We start from the raw sequence: 15,598 nt of genomic DNA on the forward strand, positions 1-15,598 counted from the left end.
CGTATTGCTAGAAAATGACGGGATATGGATTTGCATCCAGGACCTCCTGGCTCCCACCTCAGAACACCAGCTTACCTGCTCTAACTTTTGTGACGTTGGATACACATCATACAGATATCAGTAGGAAGATACTGAAGCACAAAATGAATGGGATATTGTAAGAGAATGCATGCCTGCCTTTAAATGAGCTGTCTCCAAGCTTGGACCAATTCCAGCTGGGGTACCAATAGAATTTATATATGAGAAGATTGTTGGCAGGTTTCCAGGGACTATGGAGCCAGGGAGGGGTGCCAGAGGACTGTTGATGGGTACACACTGTTCCAGTTTGGGAAAAGGGGAAGAAAGTTGATTCTTCAGACTGTAGGAGCCAGTCCTGGCCAAAGTTCTTGAAGGGCAATATGTGAACATCAAAAGGGGGAAGGAAATCATTACTAGGTGCCAGCAAGTTTTCCCTGAGAAGACATTATTCCAGATGAATCTTGCTGGAATGGTTTTTTGATAGGGTAAAAGACTGGTATGTTTTTATTTAGACAATGCCTTTTGCTTATTATAATCAGCAAGTTAGAAATGTGTAGACTGGGGCTTCCCTGGTGGCACAGTGGTTGAGAATCTGCCTGCCAATGCAGGGGACACGGGTTCGAGCCCTGGTCTGGGAAGATCCCACATGCCGCGGAGCAACTAGGCCCGTGAGCCACAATTGCTGAGCCTGCGCGTCTGGAGCCTGTGCTCCGCAACAAGAGAGGCCACGACAGTGAGAGGCCCGCGCACCGCAATGAAGAGTGGCCCCCGCTCACTGCTACTAGAGAAAGCCCTCGCACAGAAACGAAGACCCAACACAGCCAAAATTAATTAATTAATTAATTAATTAATTAATTTTTAAAAAAAGAATGAACTTCTGCTAACATTAAAAAAAAAAAGAAATGTGTAGACTAGAGGACATGGATTCATAGCAAATTGAAAATCTATTATTTTCAAATTAATAAAGAATTTAAAATTTCCTCGTTTCCAGGAAAAATGTAATTTTTTTGGTTATCTACTTTAAAAAATTGAGACAATTGTAGATTTACTTGCAGTTGTAAGAAATAAAACAGAGAGCTCCTCTGTACACTGTCCAATTTCCCCCAGTGGTTATATTTTGCAAAATTATAGTACTATTTTACAATCAGGTTATTGACACCGCTGATCTGATTCTGATTTCCCCAGTTTTACTTGTACTCATTTGTGTGTGTGTGTGTGTGTGTATTAAAATCTATACAATTTTATCACCCATGCAGTATTGCCTATCCACCACCGCAATCAAGGTACTGAATAGCTCCATGTGAAAAATAATTTTTAATGGAGCAGATGGAATTTTAAGTAAGCCTTGAAGGACAAAGGAGAGAAAAGAATATTTCAGAAGAAAGAAGAGCGAAAAAAAAAAAAAATCAGAGACATGGATGAATTTTGGATGTGGGGGAGGGCACTAGCTCTTTTAAAGGGAGGGATGGCTAATGAGAGAAGAGATAACCAGGTTAGTTAGATAAGATGCATAGCCACATTATAAATGCCCTGAATATCAGGGATCAAATTGCTTGTATTTAAAAACAGGGAATTCCCTGTTGGTCCAGTGGTTAGGACTTGGTGCTTTCAATGTCATGGTCCGGCTTCAATCCCTGGTCGGGGAACTAAGATCTTGCAAGCCATGTGGCGTGGCCCCCAAAAATAAAAATAAAAATAAAAATAGTATACCTGCTAATAGTATACCTGCTAATTTGCACTTGCTGTTCCCTTTGCACAAAACACTCTTCTCCACAGATACTCAGGTCTGGCTCCATCTCATTATTTAGGTCTCAGCTTAAAGGTCACCTCCACAGGGGAGGCTTCCCTGATCACCCATCCTAGAGTGCCCAGCCTGCTCACTCTGCTCCACCTCCCTGCTTTATTTCTTTCATAGAACCTACTATTTAAAAAAAATCTTATGTATGTGTTTAATTACTTGTTTATTATTTCTTTTCCCCCACTAGCATTTATGCTTTATGAGAAAAGAAATCTTGACTGTTTTGCTTACAGCTGTATCTGACTGCCAAGCACAGCACCACCACGCAGTAGGTGCTTAATAGTTGTGGAATGAATAAACAGGCTGCCTGTAGGAGTTGTGGCATATACAGCTTTGAAGCTTCCTTGGTCTTGCATCCCTCTTCCTATTTTTCCTTCCTATTCTCTCTGACTTCGTGGGTTCAGAATGCACAAATATAAAATGGAGGGGACCATCATTACTCCTCTGTAGGCTTCCTAAATTTCACTTCAGACCATACAAAAAGCAGGTGCTGAGTAGTAAGAGGATAGAAGGGTATTATTTGTTAATATGTGATCATGCCCCATAAAAGGCCATTCGTTGATTTACAGATTTTGTGCCCATACTAAGTACTAGGCAGCAGCCAGAGAGACCCTACCTTCAAAGAGCTCAGAGCCTATCGTGGGAGAGAGGTGTGGAAAGGGAATGTTGCCTGCCATTCCAGTAAACAATGAATGTTGCCCACAATCAAGCCATCAGCCACTGCAGCTGACCTTGACGGTGTGTCCTTTGGGGAATTCAGCATGGAGAAAAACAGGATACTGGCCCTACAAAGTTAAGATGAATATCAAAGGAATAATTTCAATGAGCCCAGACTCTTGCATCTTCCCATATGTAGAAAAGCACTAAAATCATTAACTTGAGATGTCTGTTTTTTTGTATTTAGCAGTGATCTTTTGATGCTCTTTTTTTTTTTTTCCAACAAAAACTATATATACTGGCTCCTCCCTCACCTCTTTGGAGCAGATCCTCAGAGTATCTGAGAGGCTGTCTCCCAGGCTCTAGTCCTCAGTCAGGTCCCTGAATAAAACTTAACTTGAAACTCTTAGGTTGTGTTTTTCTTCAGTCAACACAGGTATGTAAAATTACAGTAATCATGAAAAGTGCAACAATGGAGGCATGAACTAGGTGCAGTGCTGCAGCCACTTAACATCTGAGTCAGAAAAGGATTCATAGAGGAGGAACCACTGAGATTAGGACTGGAAATAAGAGTAGGTATTTACCAAGTAATCAATCAGAATGAGGGCAGCTTTACATATTCCTAAAGATAACTCTATCCCTCTCACCACCATTTTTCTTTTCTTTCTTTCTCCTTTTCTCTCCCACCCCCCCGTTTCTCCTTTCCTTACTTCCTATCATTTAATAGTTTCTGAGCATCTATATCTCTCTGGAGAGATACAAAAAGGCAGACTCAGTTCCCTGACCTCAGGATGTTCCAAGGCACAGACACCAGAGCTCCCAATCTGGAATCACACCCCGGGTTCAAATCCCAGCTCCACCAGGGCTCACAAGTTTTGTGACATATGAAAGGAACTTGACCTCTCTAGGCATCAGCTTCCTCATCCACAAAATGGGGATAGTAACAGTACTAACCTCACTGTTCCTTGTGTATGGTAAATATTCAATAGAGCTGTAATTATTATTATTTTCAATAAACTATTAAAATTCATGGGACTAGAAAAGGGAAAGAATGAAGCACAGGATACCAATGTTAATCACAACCATATCCTCTCATATGTCTTCTGATAGTCTTTTATCAACTCCTTTTCGTCTATGTTGATGAAATAAAATTTGTTTAACTGTCTATGACCATATTCACTTCCTTTTCTCATCACTCAGTTTCCATACGTTTTGTATCAACTGATGGCTTCAACCTGGCTTCCCAAAATATTTTCTCATGACTTGGGAGAGGCAGGTCAAGGTACCAAAGAGTCCCTGGGAGGTATGAGAGTAGGCTAAGTGCAGAAGATGAGGGTCAGCCTTCTGGGGAGGAGTGCTCCCAGAGAGCAGAGGAGTAGGGCAGAGGCCCACACTCAAATGCTCGCAGGGACCTGGCAGGAAGCAACGTGTGCATCTGGCTGCAGATGCAGTAAGGACTGCATCTAACGTATCTAATAACTGTCTTTTGCTAATATGTGGGGAATAAAGGTCCAGTGGTGATGGAAAGAATGAATCTTTCTTTCCCCCCAAAGCTGAAAATCTAGATTTTTATAAGAAATCTAATATTTTAAGGTTAGCAACTAATTTTTAAAAATTAAAAGAAAACAAATCTACAAGCATGTTGGAGACAGGAGGGAAGGGGACAGGGCACAACTTTTAAAAGAATGACATAGCCATTGAGGATATGACATAAACTGGTTAGAACCCATTAGGCCCAAGATGGCGGCAAGATTCAACTTCCAGTAGACCTTGAACCTCATTATACACTCGTAATATATTAACATGCTAAATGACACACCCACAGGCACCACGATGGTTCTGAGGCCAACCATAAAAGGCCAAAAAGTGGGTGGTGACCCAGTTCCTAGAAAACTCTACCCCTCCCTCCCAAATAGTTAGAATAATCCTCTTACTCATTAGCCTATGAAATTACCCAGCCCATAAAAACTAACTATCCCGTATTTCTTTGGGGTCGCTCTCGCCTTCTGAGAAGGACCACATTCTGTCTATAGAATGTGTATCTCTGCTTTCACTTTACTATGGCTCTGCTCTTGAATTCTTTCCTGCCTGAAGCCAAGGACCTCACTTGACGGCCTGTCCCAGGGACTCATCTGAGACCTGGGGCATGACCATCCTCTTGCACTCTATTTTCCTGCAACCTCTTTACAAAGGTTATTAATAAATCTATTTCTTACCTATCACTTTGCCTCTCACTGAATTCCTTCTGTGCCGAGACATGAAGAACCTGAGCTTCATTAAGTCCTGAGACAAGTTGTGTGGTTTCAGTTGGAAGACTGTGGGTTCGAGTCCCATCCGAGGTGTGCGGTTTCAGGCTGAGCCCCCGGCCCATGAGCCTGGACTCTGAGAGTGTTCAACGTCCCAGGTGCAGACAGCCTCCCAGTCGTCTACACTGGACTCTGGAAGCCACACAGCTGGTTGTAGAAGCAACAGAACTAGAACAGCGCTGACAAAGCCTGAGTAATTTTGTCGTTACAGGTTGAATTTAAGCCTATGTTTCTCCAACAGTCTATGTCCCCTGGTGGCCGACTTCTTGCACCAAGGACTATCACTTATGTGAATTTTGTTTTGTAGTCGCTCAGGGAAACCTTTACTGCAAAGAGAGGAAGTGGGAAGCCAGAACGTGTAGGTTTTGTTTTGTTTAGGTCTTTGTTTGTTCTTTCCTTGGAGAACTTATTTCTTTCTCTCTTCTCTCCCTGTTCTCTACTTTTTTCATTCTAGCTTTCCCTTGGTGAGCGCCAAGTTCCCAAACTGCAGAATCCAATTCAGGTGGTCCCTGCCAGGCGACACCCTCGCCCTGGACCTGTCTCTGAGGATCAACTCTTCTTTGCGCGAGGCTCTGCTTTCAGCGAAGAGTCTGACTGGAAAAAAGCTGATAAACTCACTTCAAGTGTGAATAGCGGCAAAGTCAGCGGCCCAGGGTTTCGACGTCTAAAAAGGTACTCGAAGTCATCTGTTCCCTCCCGAGGAGAGTTTTGCAGTTCTTTAACTTCTTTAACGTCAAAGTCAACTTCCCATCCCTGGAACTGCAGGGCCCTCAGTGGGTGGCCGGGAAAGACCTCCGGGTGGCCTGGTGGGGGAGAGAGGGCCCCTCCTACTGAGGGTAAAGGCCGGCAAATGGGGCAAAAGGAGACAATAGGCGAATTTAGGTAAACTGCAGGAGGGGATTCCTCTGACTCCTTTTGAAACCTTCCCGTTAACTGGAAATTAAAAAAAGAAAAAAGGTACTTTAAAAAAGTGACTCAGGTAGGCCTGGAGGAAGCGAGGAGGAGGGAAACGAAGAACGAGAGGGAGGGAGAGAAGAGAACCTGAGGAGGGCCGGAGATAGTGAGGCGGGGGTGGGGGGGGCGGGATGGGAGGAGGAGGAGGAGCGGGGGCGGGGCGGAGGCGGGAGGAGGAGCGGGGGCGGGGCGGGGGCTGGAGGAGAAGGAGGAGCGGGGCGGGAGGAGGAGGAGCGGGGGCGGGGAGGGGACGGGAGAAGGAGGAGGAGCGGGGGGCGGGAGGAGGAGGAGGAGCGGGGGGTGGGGGGACGGGAGGAGGAGGAGGAGGAGGAGCGGGTTGGTGGGCAGTCTGGGCTGCAGGGTGGGTGAGGGCTGCGGGTAGACACCTCGCGGAGCACCGGCTTCCAGTGCCTTGGGGATGGGGGCGCTGTGGGCGGGGCGAGGACCGCGGGTTCTTACCTGCCTCCGCTTGGAGCCTGAAGTTCAAGTTCAGTGAACATAAGTCCCTCTCGAGGTGAACCAGGGAGGAGGGAAAGCGAGGCATTTTAGGTCAGTCTTTTCTGTTCATCGGTGGCACCTGCATTGCAAAGACGTAGTGCAGGTTATCAAGTTTAACAAAACACCTTTTCCTTTAGAAACTGTGGGTGGCGGGGTACGGGGAGGGAGAGGAAACCTTTGGCAGAACGGAGGGATTTGAGAAAGGGGATCTGGGGACCAGCTTCTGCGAGAGAAGTTTCGAACCTAAATGGGAAAATAAAGTTCTTAAACCGTCTTCATCCATTTTTTTTTTTTAAGGTGTGGGGCGGGGCCAGGTAGGAACCTTCATTTTCCTTTCTCTCTTCACCAACCAGTTAGTAGAAAGCGGCTTATTAGCAGCAGAAGCACTTGCTTCGTATGTAGGCAATGGGATGGGGAGAAAATTAGCTGGAAACTCCCCTTCACCTCCATCTCTCCTCATAGGGTCTAGTGAGATCAGTCTGGGACTGCTCAGAGGAAGTTTAAATGATTTGTGAAAAGCCCTGACATCTAGGATAGTAAGGTGTTAGTAGTAACTAAGGAGGAAGCCCGGAGTTGTGAACACGTTAGGAGGAGGTATTGCGGAAGATGGGTCATGAAGACGTCTCACACCAAAGGAAATCATAAGGCAAAGAAAGCGGAAGAGAAACTCACGTTTCCTCTTGATCAGTGGGGGTTAGCTACATTGTCATTTCCAAGTGGAAGATGCCAAAAGTTTAGTGAGAGTAATTTCCCTGACAGTTGGGCAGGGAATATGCTATTACAATGAGACTACAGTCAGCCCCAAGGTTGTGACAGTGACCAGTAAACTCTTCCCCAGATAGAGTTTTAGGAAATATGTTTAATTACTCCATAAAAGGAATCATCTAAATCATTAAAGACTTAAGTGCCAGAATATTCAGTCCTGACCAAGTCAAAAATTAACAGCAAGCAGACTTTTCAGTTACAAACAGCTACATAGAAGGGGATGACTAAATACTGCATATTCCTTCTCCAAGCTGCTGATCCAAAAACCAACATGAAATTTAGTATCTGTGATGGCTATTTCACTTTATCCTCTGTGCCTATTGTAATTCCTTAAACATAATAAGGCTCAATAAATATTTGTGGAATGCACTGTTCAGTTAATCATGTTTACCACATTATATTTATTAAACTACCTGGAGACAAGCTCTGAGATGTAGAGTTTCAGCCACCTTCTCAGCTGACATCGTGTGGGATCTGGACTTTGAAATGAACCTGAGGATGTTAGTGCAGCAAGGAACTTTAGGGTTAGGTGAGTTAACCTATTTGTTTTCACTTGAAAAACAGAGAGGGATGGTAACTTTCCTAAGATCACACAGCCTACAGAGCTAGGATACAAATGCATCATCTTCTGACTCCTAGTCCTGTCTAGGATGGACACTAGCTCTTAGAGAAAGAGCAGCCTAAAGGACACATAATATTATGGAAGTCAATTTTCATTAGGAGGAAAAGCATCAGGAAAGGCACTGCAGTGGTGTGAGCAGAAGTCCTTTGAAGCCTCTTAGCTCCAGCTCTAGGTAGCTCATAAGGGCATTCCATGTGAGCTGGCAATGCCAGAACTCTCAGATCTAGAAATAGCCAGTGCTAATATTAAAGTCTGTTCTTCCTTGTGGTTGTTCATCCTGAAAGCTCTAAGGAATAATTCATCTTTCCTTTTTCTGCATTCCTGTGAAGCAGGCCCTTCTTCATAATAATGAAGTCAAAATCCAGAGTTAAAATTTTAACTAAAAGCCAGGAACCTGAGATTGAAAATGATCTTGTCTTTTTGTCCAAAAAAGTACTATCTTTTCATGTGTTTCCTTGTGGGAGCACTGCATGATCAGGGCAAGTAAAACCTGTGAAACAGTCTGGTTTTTCAGGGCACTCTTTGATTTTAGTGTGTGGGAGGGGACTTTCCATAGCATTTCACCAATGTGTTTGCTTGGAGAAGAGAGTCAGAAGGCCTGGTGAAATTTAAAGTCCTTTAGAAGGAGTCATTAAGGAGAGGAAGTCTGTCTGTGAAGAAGAGAAGACAGTCTGAAATCCCCACTAAGAACCTAGTTTTATTTGCTCTGAGCCATTTTATCCTGGCTCTTTGTATTGCTGAGTCTGTAAGAAAATGGGCAGAGGATGCAGATGTGTGGTTTACACAGATGTAATTACATTCACACTCTTAGCCGGTTCATAATGGCAGGCCTGATACTCATCAGCTAACTCAGCCTTGAGCTTCCTGGTGCCCACACCCACCTGGGGGAGAAGAATGTCACTGACCATCATGAGGAAAAGCATACACACCCACACATCGCTGCTCAGCTCAGCTCAGTGATGCCCACAACTCCCAAGCACACTCAGTGATCCAGCTGGGGAGTGGCCGCATGGCTGCCACACTGTGGCTGAGAGTGGGGAGGCTGAGAGGTGGCTGCTCTGACCCCACTGAACCAAGCCATCCTCCATCCGTGGTCAGCCACGCTCTGCTTATAGAGCCACTGTATCCTGCCTCCTTGGAAGAAGAGCCCCCAGGACCAGGGCTCTCTCCACACTGCCTCATCTTTGGCAGGACCTCTGAGTGTGTAGACTAAGCCCCACAGATGGAAGCAAGCCTTCCGGATGTCTCAGGAGACATTTTACTGTATCTGCAAAAAGCTGGCCCCCCAGCTTCAAATGGAGCCCGCCCACATGAAATTGCCTCTCTCTGTGCCGCAGAAAGCAGCTGTTGGACCCTATTGGCTGGCTCCCCCGGTGCCTCTGACCGTGTGGGTAGATCTAGGGCTTGGTGTGCCTTCCATGACATCGGGGTTGCCATCTGTGCTACCTTTTGGCACCTCCAGAAAAGGTGGCTTGACCTAGAGGAGGTCATGGAGAGGTCCCAATGTGTGCTGGGGCTACTGGAAGCACATGTAAAAGAACTATCTGAACAGCTGTCGGTGCCTTTCAGTAATTCTTTATGTCGTGCTGGTCCTGACCTTCATTTCAGCCAAGTGTTTGTCAGCTGCCCGTGATCCAGCCATAATTCACATGTGTTGGAAGCAAGTCAGCTTTGCCATAGGGGAGATGCAGGCACTCTCTCATCCACTGTCCAAAAAAAGAAACGGGGGGGGCGCCACAGGGCTTGTCCCAGTGGGTGGTGGAGCGTACCCTCTCCATCAGGGGCTGACAGCCCGGTACCAGCAACCCATCACCCCCGAGGACCTGTGTTTCAACAGGCACTCTTGACTGGCTGGGGCACTGTGGAGCAGGCCTTCAGGCAGCTGAGAGGCCAGGGGCAGTGTGGCCAGGGTAAGGCGCGGGGAAGCAGAGTGTAACTGTGATGTGGTCACTGGCTGTTCCTGGCTCCACAATCTGTGTATTGTCTGAGGAGAGGTCCAATGCCCACAGTTGGACCAGAACCTCCACCCTCGCTATGGCGTGGAGCAGAACCAGCCTGCAGAGTGGCAAAGGATGAGGCACAAAGGCCGCTCGGGTTCCAGGTGCATCAAGCCATCAGCTGGCACCTGGCATTCCAGGCTGGGCCAACTCGGGGTGATGACTATCCATCCTGCTTTTTCACTTGAATTCCACCTTCAGGCCCTCTTTCTTCTTTCCATGTTAACCCTCCCTCCCTTTTCCATTCCTGAGAATTATTCTGTTGTTGATGTTTGTAACGCTCCAAGGTGTTATATCTTTTTATAAAGTGCCTGGAGAGGGCATGCAGGCTGGTCAGGGGCATGGCTGGTTTATAGCCCAAGCAGTTGATAGTGACCCATCTAACAACTTTAACTTTCCTGAGTGCTGCTTTTATCACCCATAAAGCCATAAACATTTATCTATCTATCTATCTATCTATATTTACACTTGTGCACACAAACCTGCCCTTCTCTGCACCAACTCTGTTCAAAGAATAATCTTTATTAGTTTCCTGCTGCTGCTGTAACAAATTGCCACAAACTTAGCCACTTAGAACAACACAAGTGGGACTTGCAGAAGGCACAGGGGTGACACACTGTGGTCCTTTGGGAGAATGGCAGTTAGTTCTGCAGGCTGGAGGGCATGGTGGGAGTGGGAAGGGAAGTATGGGGCTGCAGAGGTAGGCAGGGGCCGCAGGCCAAGCTAAGGAGGTTGAACGTATTCCTAAGAGCCAAAGGGAATCACTGATGGAATTTAATCAGGGGATGACATGATCACTTTGGCCTTTAAAGAAGATAACACTTAGTAGTAAAGAGGGATGAATTGGAGAGGAAGGAGAGGGAGCTGGGGGCAGGAGGACCAGCTAGGAGGTGAGCAGGGTATGTAGGAAGGCTGGAGACTGAACTGTACAGCCATGTGTGTGGAGGGTACTCAATCAGAACACACAGAAACTTCTTCCTTGTTAAGCACCCACCCTCTTCTAGTGGTGATTGGCCATCGTAGGACTGCAGCCCAGTAGCTCATTGGATGATGGGGCTGTCCGTTCTCCAGGTTGGGTTAACCTGAGGGATTACTGGGAGAGGTAGTTTCTGCGGCTGCCCTGCCCTTTCCAGCAGTTTTCAGAAGGCAAGAACCTTTCCTCTGCCCCTCTCAGCACACCTCCCGGCCCACTGTCGCCCACCCAGTTGATGCTGAGCCGCAAGAGTGAGAGGCAAACCGCGGGCTGGAGTTCTGCAGAGCTGGACAGGAGCCTTGGCTTCCCCATCTTTAGGAATGGAGCTGGACCACCCCCAGACCCAGCTGCAATTTGATTTTGCTGTGTTTACCGTGTGCCCCTCCCCTTTTCCAGTTTTCTCTCCTTCCCTCACACAACGTCCTAGAAGTGAAAAACCTCACTGGAGGGTGGGTGTGTGTGGAGGGAGGGTGGGAAAGTGGGTAGTGGAGTGTGGGGAGGATTACAGGGTGAAGACTATACCACAGTGAGAAAGCTCTAGGAGTTAAAAAGTGTAATTTAAAAAAAGTTTTCTTGGCTTCCCTGGTGGCGCAGTGGTTGAGAATCTGCCTGCCAATGCAGGGGACACGGGTTCGAGCCCTGGTCTGGGAAGATCCCACATGCCGCGGAGCAACTAGGCCCGTGAGCCATAACTACTGAGCCTGCGCGTCTGGAGCCTGTGCTCCGCAACAAGAGAGGCCGCGATAATGAGAGGCCCGCGCACCGCGATGAAGAGTGGCCCCCACTTGCCACAACTAGAGAAAGCCCTCGCACAGAAACGAAGACCCAACACAGCCATAAATAAATAAATAAATAAATAAAAAATAAACGCAAAAGTTTAAATAAAAAAAAAAAGAGTCTGCAGAACTGAACGTCCTTGCCCTTATTAAAAAAAAAAAAAAAAAAAAAAAAGTTTTCTTACTCTTTTTACCTCCTTTAAGGTTTATCGGTTGGGAGCAGTGGTGGTGTGGTAATAGGTGGTTTTTAATATTAACGATGAAAAGAAGGCAGAGAAGGAAGCTTTTGTTTTGCTTAGGGGACACTGCTGAGATGCGGCAGGTGTTTATTTACTAATCTGGGGGTCAGAAGGAAGAGGAACAAGCCTAGGCCTGAGCTGTTTCAGGCTTGAGGTGAGAGGAAGGCTGGTCTTGGGGCCCCAGAACCCTAAGCAGCTGGAATCAGTGACCAGTGGGGAGGGGTGGCACTCAAAGCTTGATCGGGAGAGTAAAAGCACACCTCAGGCCCACGTTTCACTTGCACCCGCACTCTGCGGAGAGAATACTGCTGGGAAGATAGTAGTTGGGGGTCTGTTGAGATTAAAGTAAGCTTTGGGTGGACCCTAAACTTGGACAAGTTCTGAACAGGGAAGTCCATCTCCTAGGACCCCAAGGTCCTGGAATCTCTCCAGGCCTCGACTTCTCTCTCTGTAACATGAGCGAGCCCCACTGAGATCAGGGAGCTCTGGCACCGCTCCACTTCCCGTGCGAAAATGTTGTCACTGTGCTTGCTCACTGTAGACCCAGCAGCGTTCTCTGGAGCCTCAGGGAGTTTGGCTGATGATCAGAGTCAGTCCCAGTTCCTGGGTGGAGCTGGGTGGCAGTAGAAGGGAAGAGGGAAGGGGCCCTGCTTCTCCTGTCCCTGCCATTCTCAACCTTCTGGAACCACAGAAGGCAGGTGCCTACCTAGAGGTCTGGTCATGACCTCAGTGAGGCCTGGGCTGAGGGGGGAGTTGAACAATGGAGCAGAGGTTGAGACAGTCAAAGGCACAGAAAGAGAGAAACTCTCCCATGGCTTTACCATCATTTGGTGAGAGAGCATCACAGGTAACTGTCTTCCCTTCAGGGAGTCTGAAAATATCCACTAAAACACCTATCCCCATGGATTAGTAGTTGGAGGTGGGCATTATGAGTTATCTGTGTATTCTACTCTCTTTACTATATCACCCTAAATAAGACACCAAGGATGCTTTGAGACCTTAAGGCCTAAAATAGGTAGTATCTATGCTTACAAAGACTAAGAAAATTCATACACAAAATGCTTACCATAATATCACACAATTAAGAATGTTCTGGCCACAATTACTCAGCCTGCGCGTCTGGAGCCTGTGCTCCGCAACAAGAGAGGCCGCGATAGTGAGAGGCCCGCGCACCGCGATGAAGAGTGGCCCCCACTTGCCACAACTAGAGAAAGCCCTCGCATAGAAACGAAGACCCAACACAGCCATAAATAAATAAATTAAAAAAAAAAAAAAAAAAAAAGAATGTTCTGGACTTCCCTGGTGGCGCAGTGGATAAGAATCCACCTGCCAATGCAGAGGACATGGGTTCGATCCCCGGTCCGGGAAGATCCCACATGTGTGGAGCAACTAAGCCCATGCGCCACAACTACTGAGCCTGCGCTCTAGAGCCCGCATGTCACAACTACTGAGCCCGTGTGTCACAACAACTGAGCCCACACGCCACAACTACGGAAGCCCACACACCTAGAGCCTGTGCTCAGCAACAAGAGAAACCACTGCAATGAGAAGCCCGTGCACCGCAACGAAGAGTAGCCCCTGCTCGCCGCAACGAGAGAAAGTCCGCGTGCAGCAACGAAGACCCGACGCAGCCAAAAATAAATAAAAATTATACTTTTAAGAAAAAAAGAGAAGAAAGAATGTTCCAGTGTAGGTTCAGGCAGTTAGTTGTCACCCTCAGCCCATTCTGTCCTGAAGAATGGCTACTGCCTCCTGGGGCTGGGTGTAGGTGGACCATCTGGACCAGGACGGCCATGTGGGAATTGTGCTGGTCTCAGTGGCCCTGCAGCCGGGCAGCTGATTCCCAGGCCAGTTCACTGGCCAGGCGCCTGTTCACTGCCATATCAGTGGCAATCATGGCAACAACAGTCAGGTGGCACCTGAGGGTCAGGCTCTGGGCTGGAGCTGGTGCACTTGGCCTACCTGTGCTCTAGGGGGCACTGTAGACACCCCAGGAGCTGATGACGAAGTTTCTCGCTGAGGCTGGTTTCTGTCTGGAGACTGGTCCCCTCTGGACTTCTGTTGGAGAAGAGAGAGAAATACTAGCTGTTCTCCTTATCCCATTTTTTCCAAGCCCCAGTTTTAAGACTGGAAGAGATTACCATGATGCCCCATTATAAAGTACATTGAAGGCAAGAGTCAGTTACAAGCTGGTGGAAGGATCATTGTGCTGGGGTTCTAGTGTCAGCCTTAGCATTAACTTGTAGTGTCTGTCACCTTCTGCAAATTACTTTCCCCTGGCTTAGTTTTCTCATCTGTAAAATGTAAGAGTCAAAGATGGTCTCCCAGTGTCCTTTCCAGCTTTAATATGCAGGCTCCAACACCAGCAGTGAAACCATGCTTTCTTAAATTCTCAGGAGCTCCAGGTCCTTTGAGGGGATCTCAACCTGGGTTTTATCACTTGTGACTTCCCTCTCCACCCAGTCCCACGGCATTAGGGCTTTGGTAGAACACATTTGGCCACTTACCTGGCCCATTTTCTTAGGCATCCTGGCTAATCTCCATCTCGGTTGTCTTGTTGGTCTGGGTACCAGCCGGGCTTTCAAGTCGGAGGTCACTCCGACTTGCAGCTCCAACACTTCCACTTCTAGCTTAAACTGATGCTCTGTCTCCGTCTTCCACCTCTAGTTCTGGTGCCTCTGCTGCTGCTGCGGCTGAGGAGAGCACCCTTCTGGCCCATCTTTCTGCTAATGACTTTTTTTTTCTTCCCTGGGTCAGCTGGTTGTGGTGGTCAAGATCCCATGGCTGGGTCTGCTCCCTGAGGTTGGCTGGGCTGGTGCACCCAATCCATCTCTTCATGGAAGGGGCAGTCCTGAGGGGCTGGCCCAGAGCACAGAATACCATGTGGGCCTTCTTGTAGGCACCCTGAGGGCCTTGAACTTGATATGACAGTGGTGTGTATATAGACATATTCCTGCACTGGAAGACACCCAGCCACATCTTCATAGACTGAAGCATTGAGTTGAATCATCTTCAGGTGCCTCTTGATGGCAGGCTCCTCCATGATGGCAAGCAGGTGTCAGCTCTCTGCTGGGGCCCTGTGGACCCCAGATGGATCCTGCTGTGGTGCCTGGGATGTCCTGCTGGCTCCTGGCCTGGGGGTGTGAGGGCTGAAGCCATCAGTGGAAGTCCTGGACTGGCCCTGTTAAAGAGAAACAGCATCAGACACTTGTGGAAGGCGTAAGACAGATTTTATTCAGACTACTGCAGTAGGGAAGCGAGACCCAAAATAAACTGGGCTCAACTCCAACTAAGACAAAGGTGGCTGAAGTTTTAAAAGGGAGAACAGAGAGGTAACTAAATGCAGCTATAGGGAAGTGAAAGTGGGGAACAAAAAGAGGCTAGGGAAAACTGTGGGAGCTAAAAAGGGGGCTATGGGGAAATGGAAAATTACAGAAGGGGGTATGAATGGAAAATAACTGAAAACAGTTTGGCAATGTAGGTTGGGACTAAATATATCTTGTGGTTTGGCAGCACTGCATTTTCTTGAGCAAAGACAGCAAGGGTCTGGGGTCCCCTTTAGGGACACAGCCTAGTGTAGGCAGAAGCCAGGCTAAAATTGGTCAATTGCTGGCTGGCCAATGAGGAAGCAGGTGGGGCCAGTCACCCTCCATCATACCGTTTGCACAAACATCTTTGTTGGAAAATCCCTTCAATGGAAATCAAACAGAACAGATCAGTTCCCACAGCACAGCTGACAGAAATATCTTGCTGGGCCAGACTGCTGTCTCTGCTAAGATGCCTCCCACAGCTGTAAGCACCAGCTGACTCCTCTTGAAAAGACAGGACTGTTACGAAGAACAGGGCTGGCTTTGGAAGGCCAAGGCTGGGTGTGAGAAGGCTGTTGGGGGCTCCACACTTCAAGCGGGGACACAGGGGAGGAAGAGCATGAACCCTAGGTGTCAGGAACTGCCACACCTTTTTCTGCTAGCCTCTTGACCATGGCTCCCTGCCGT

General features: G+C 47.6%; 1 long non-coding RNA gene across 1 annotated transcript; it reads right to left on the minus strand.

Annotated features, from left to right (window-relative positions):
* Positions 1–6,253: 6,253 nt before the first annotated feature.
* Positions 6,254–14,778, minus strand: LOC133094416 (uncharacterized). The gene is made up of 3 exons (XR_009701459.1): positions 14,111–14,778; positions 13,566–13,661; positions 6,254–6,310 (listed from the first exon to the last, which is right to left on the minus strand). It is a non-coding gene; the product is annotated as an uncharacterized LOC133094416 (long non-coding RNA).
* Between the last annotated feature and the right edge of the window lie 820 nt (positions 14,779–15,598).

Source organism: Eubalaena glacialis, chromosome 7 (assembly GCF_028564815.1).
Source record: "Eubalaena glacialis isolate mEubGla1 chromosome 7, mEubGla1.1.hap2.+ XY, whole genome shotgun sequence".
NCBI lineage: Eukaryota > Metazoa > Chordata > Mammalia > Artiodactyla > Balaenidae > Eubalaena > Eubalaena glacialis.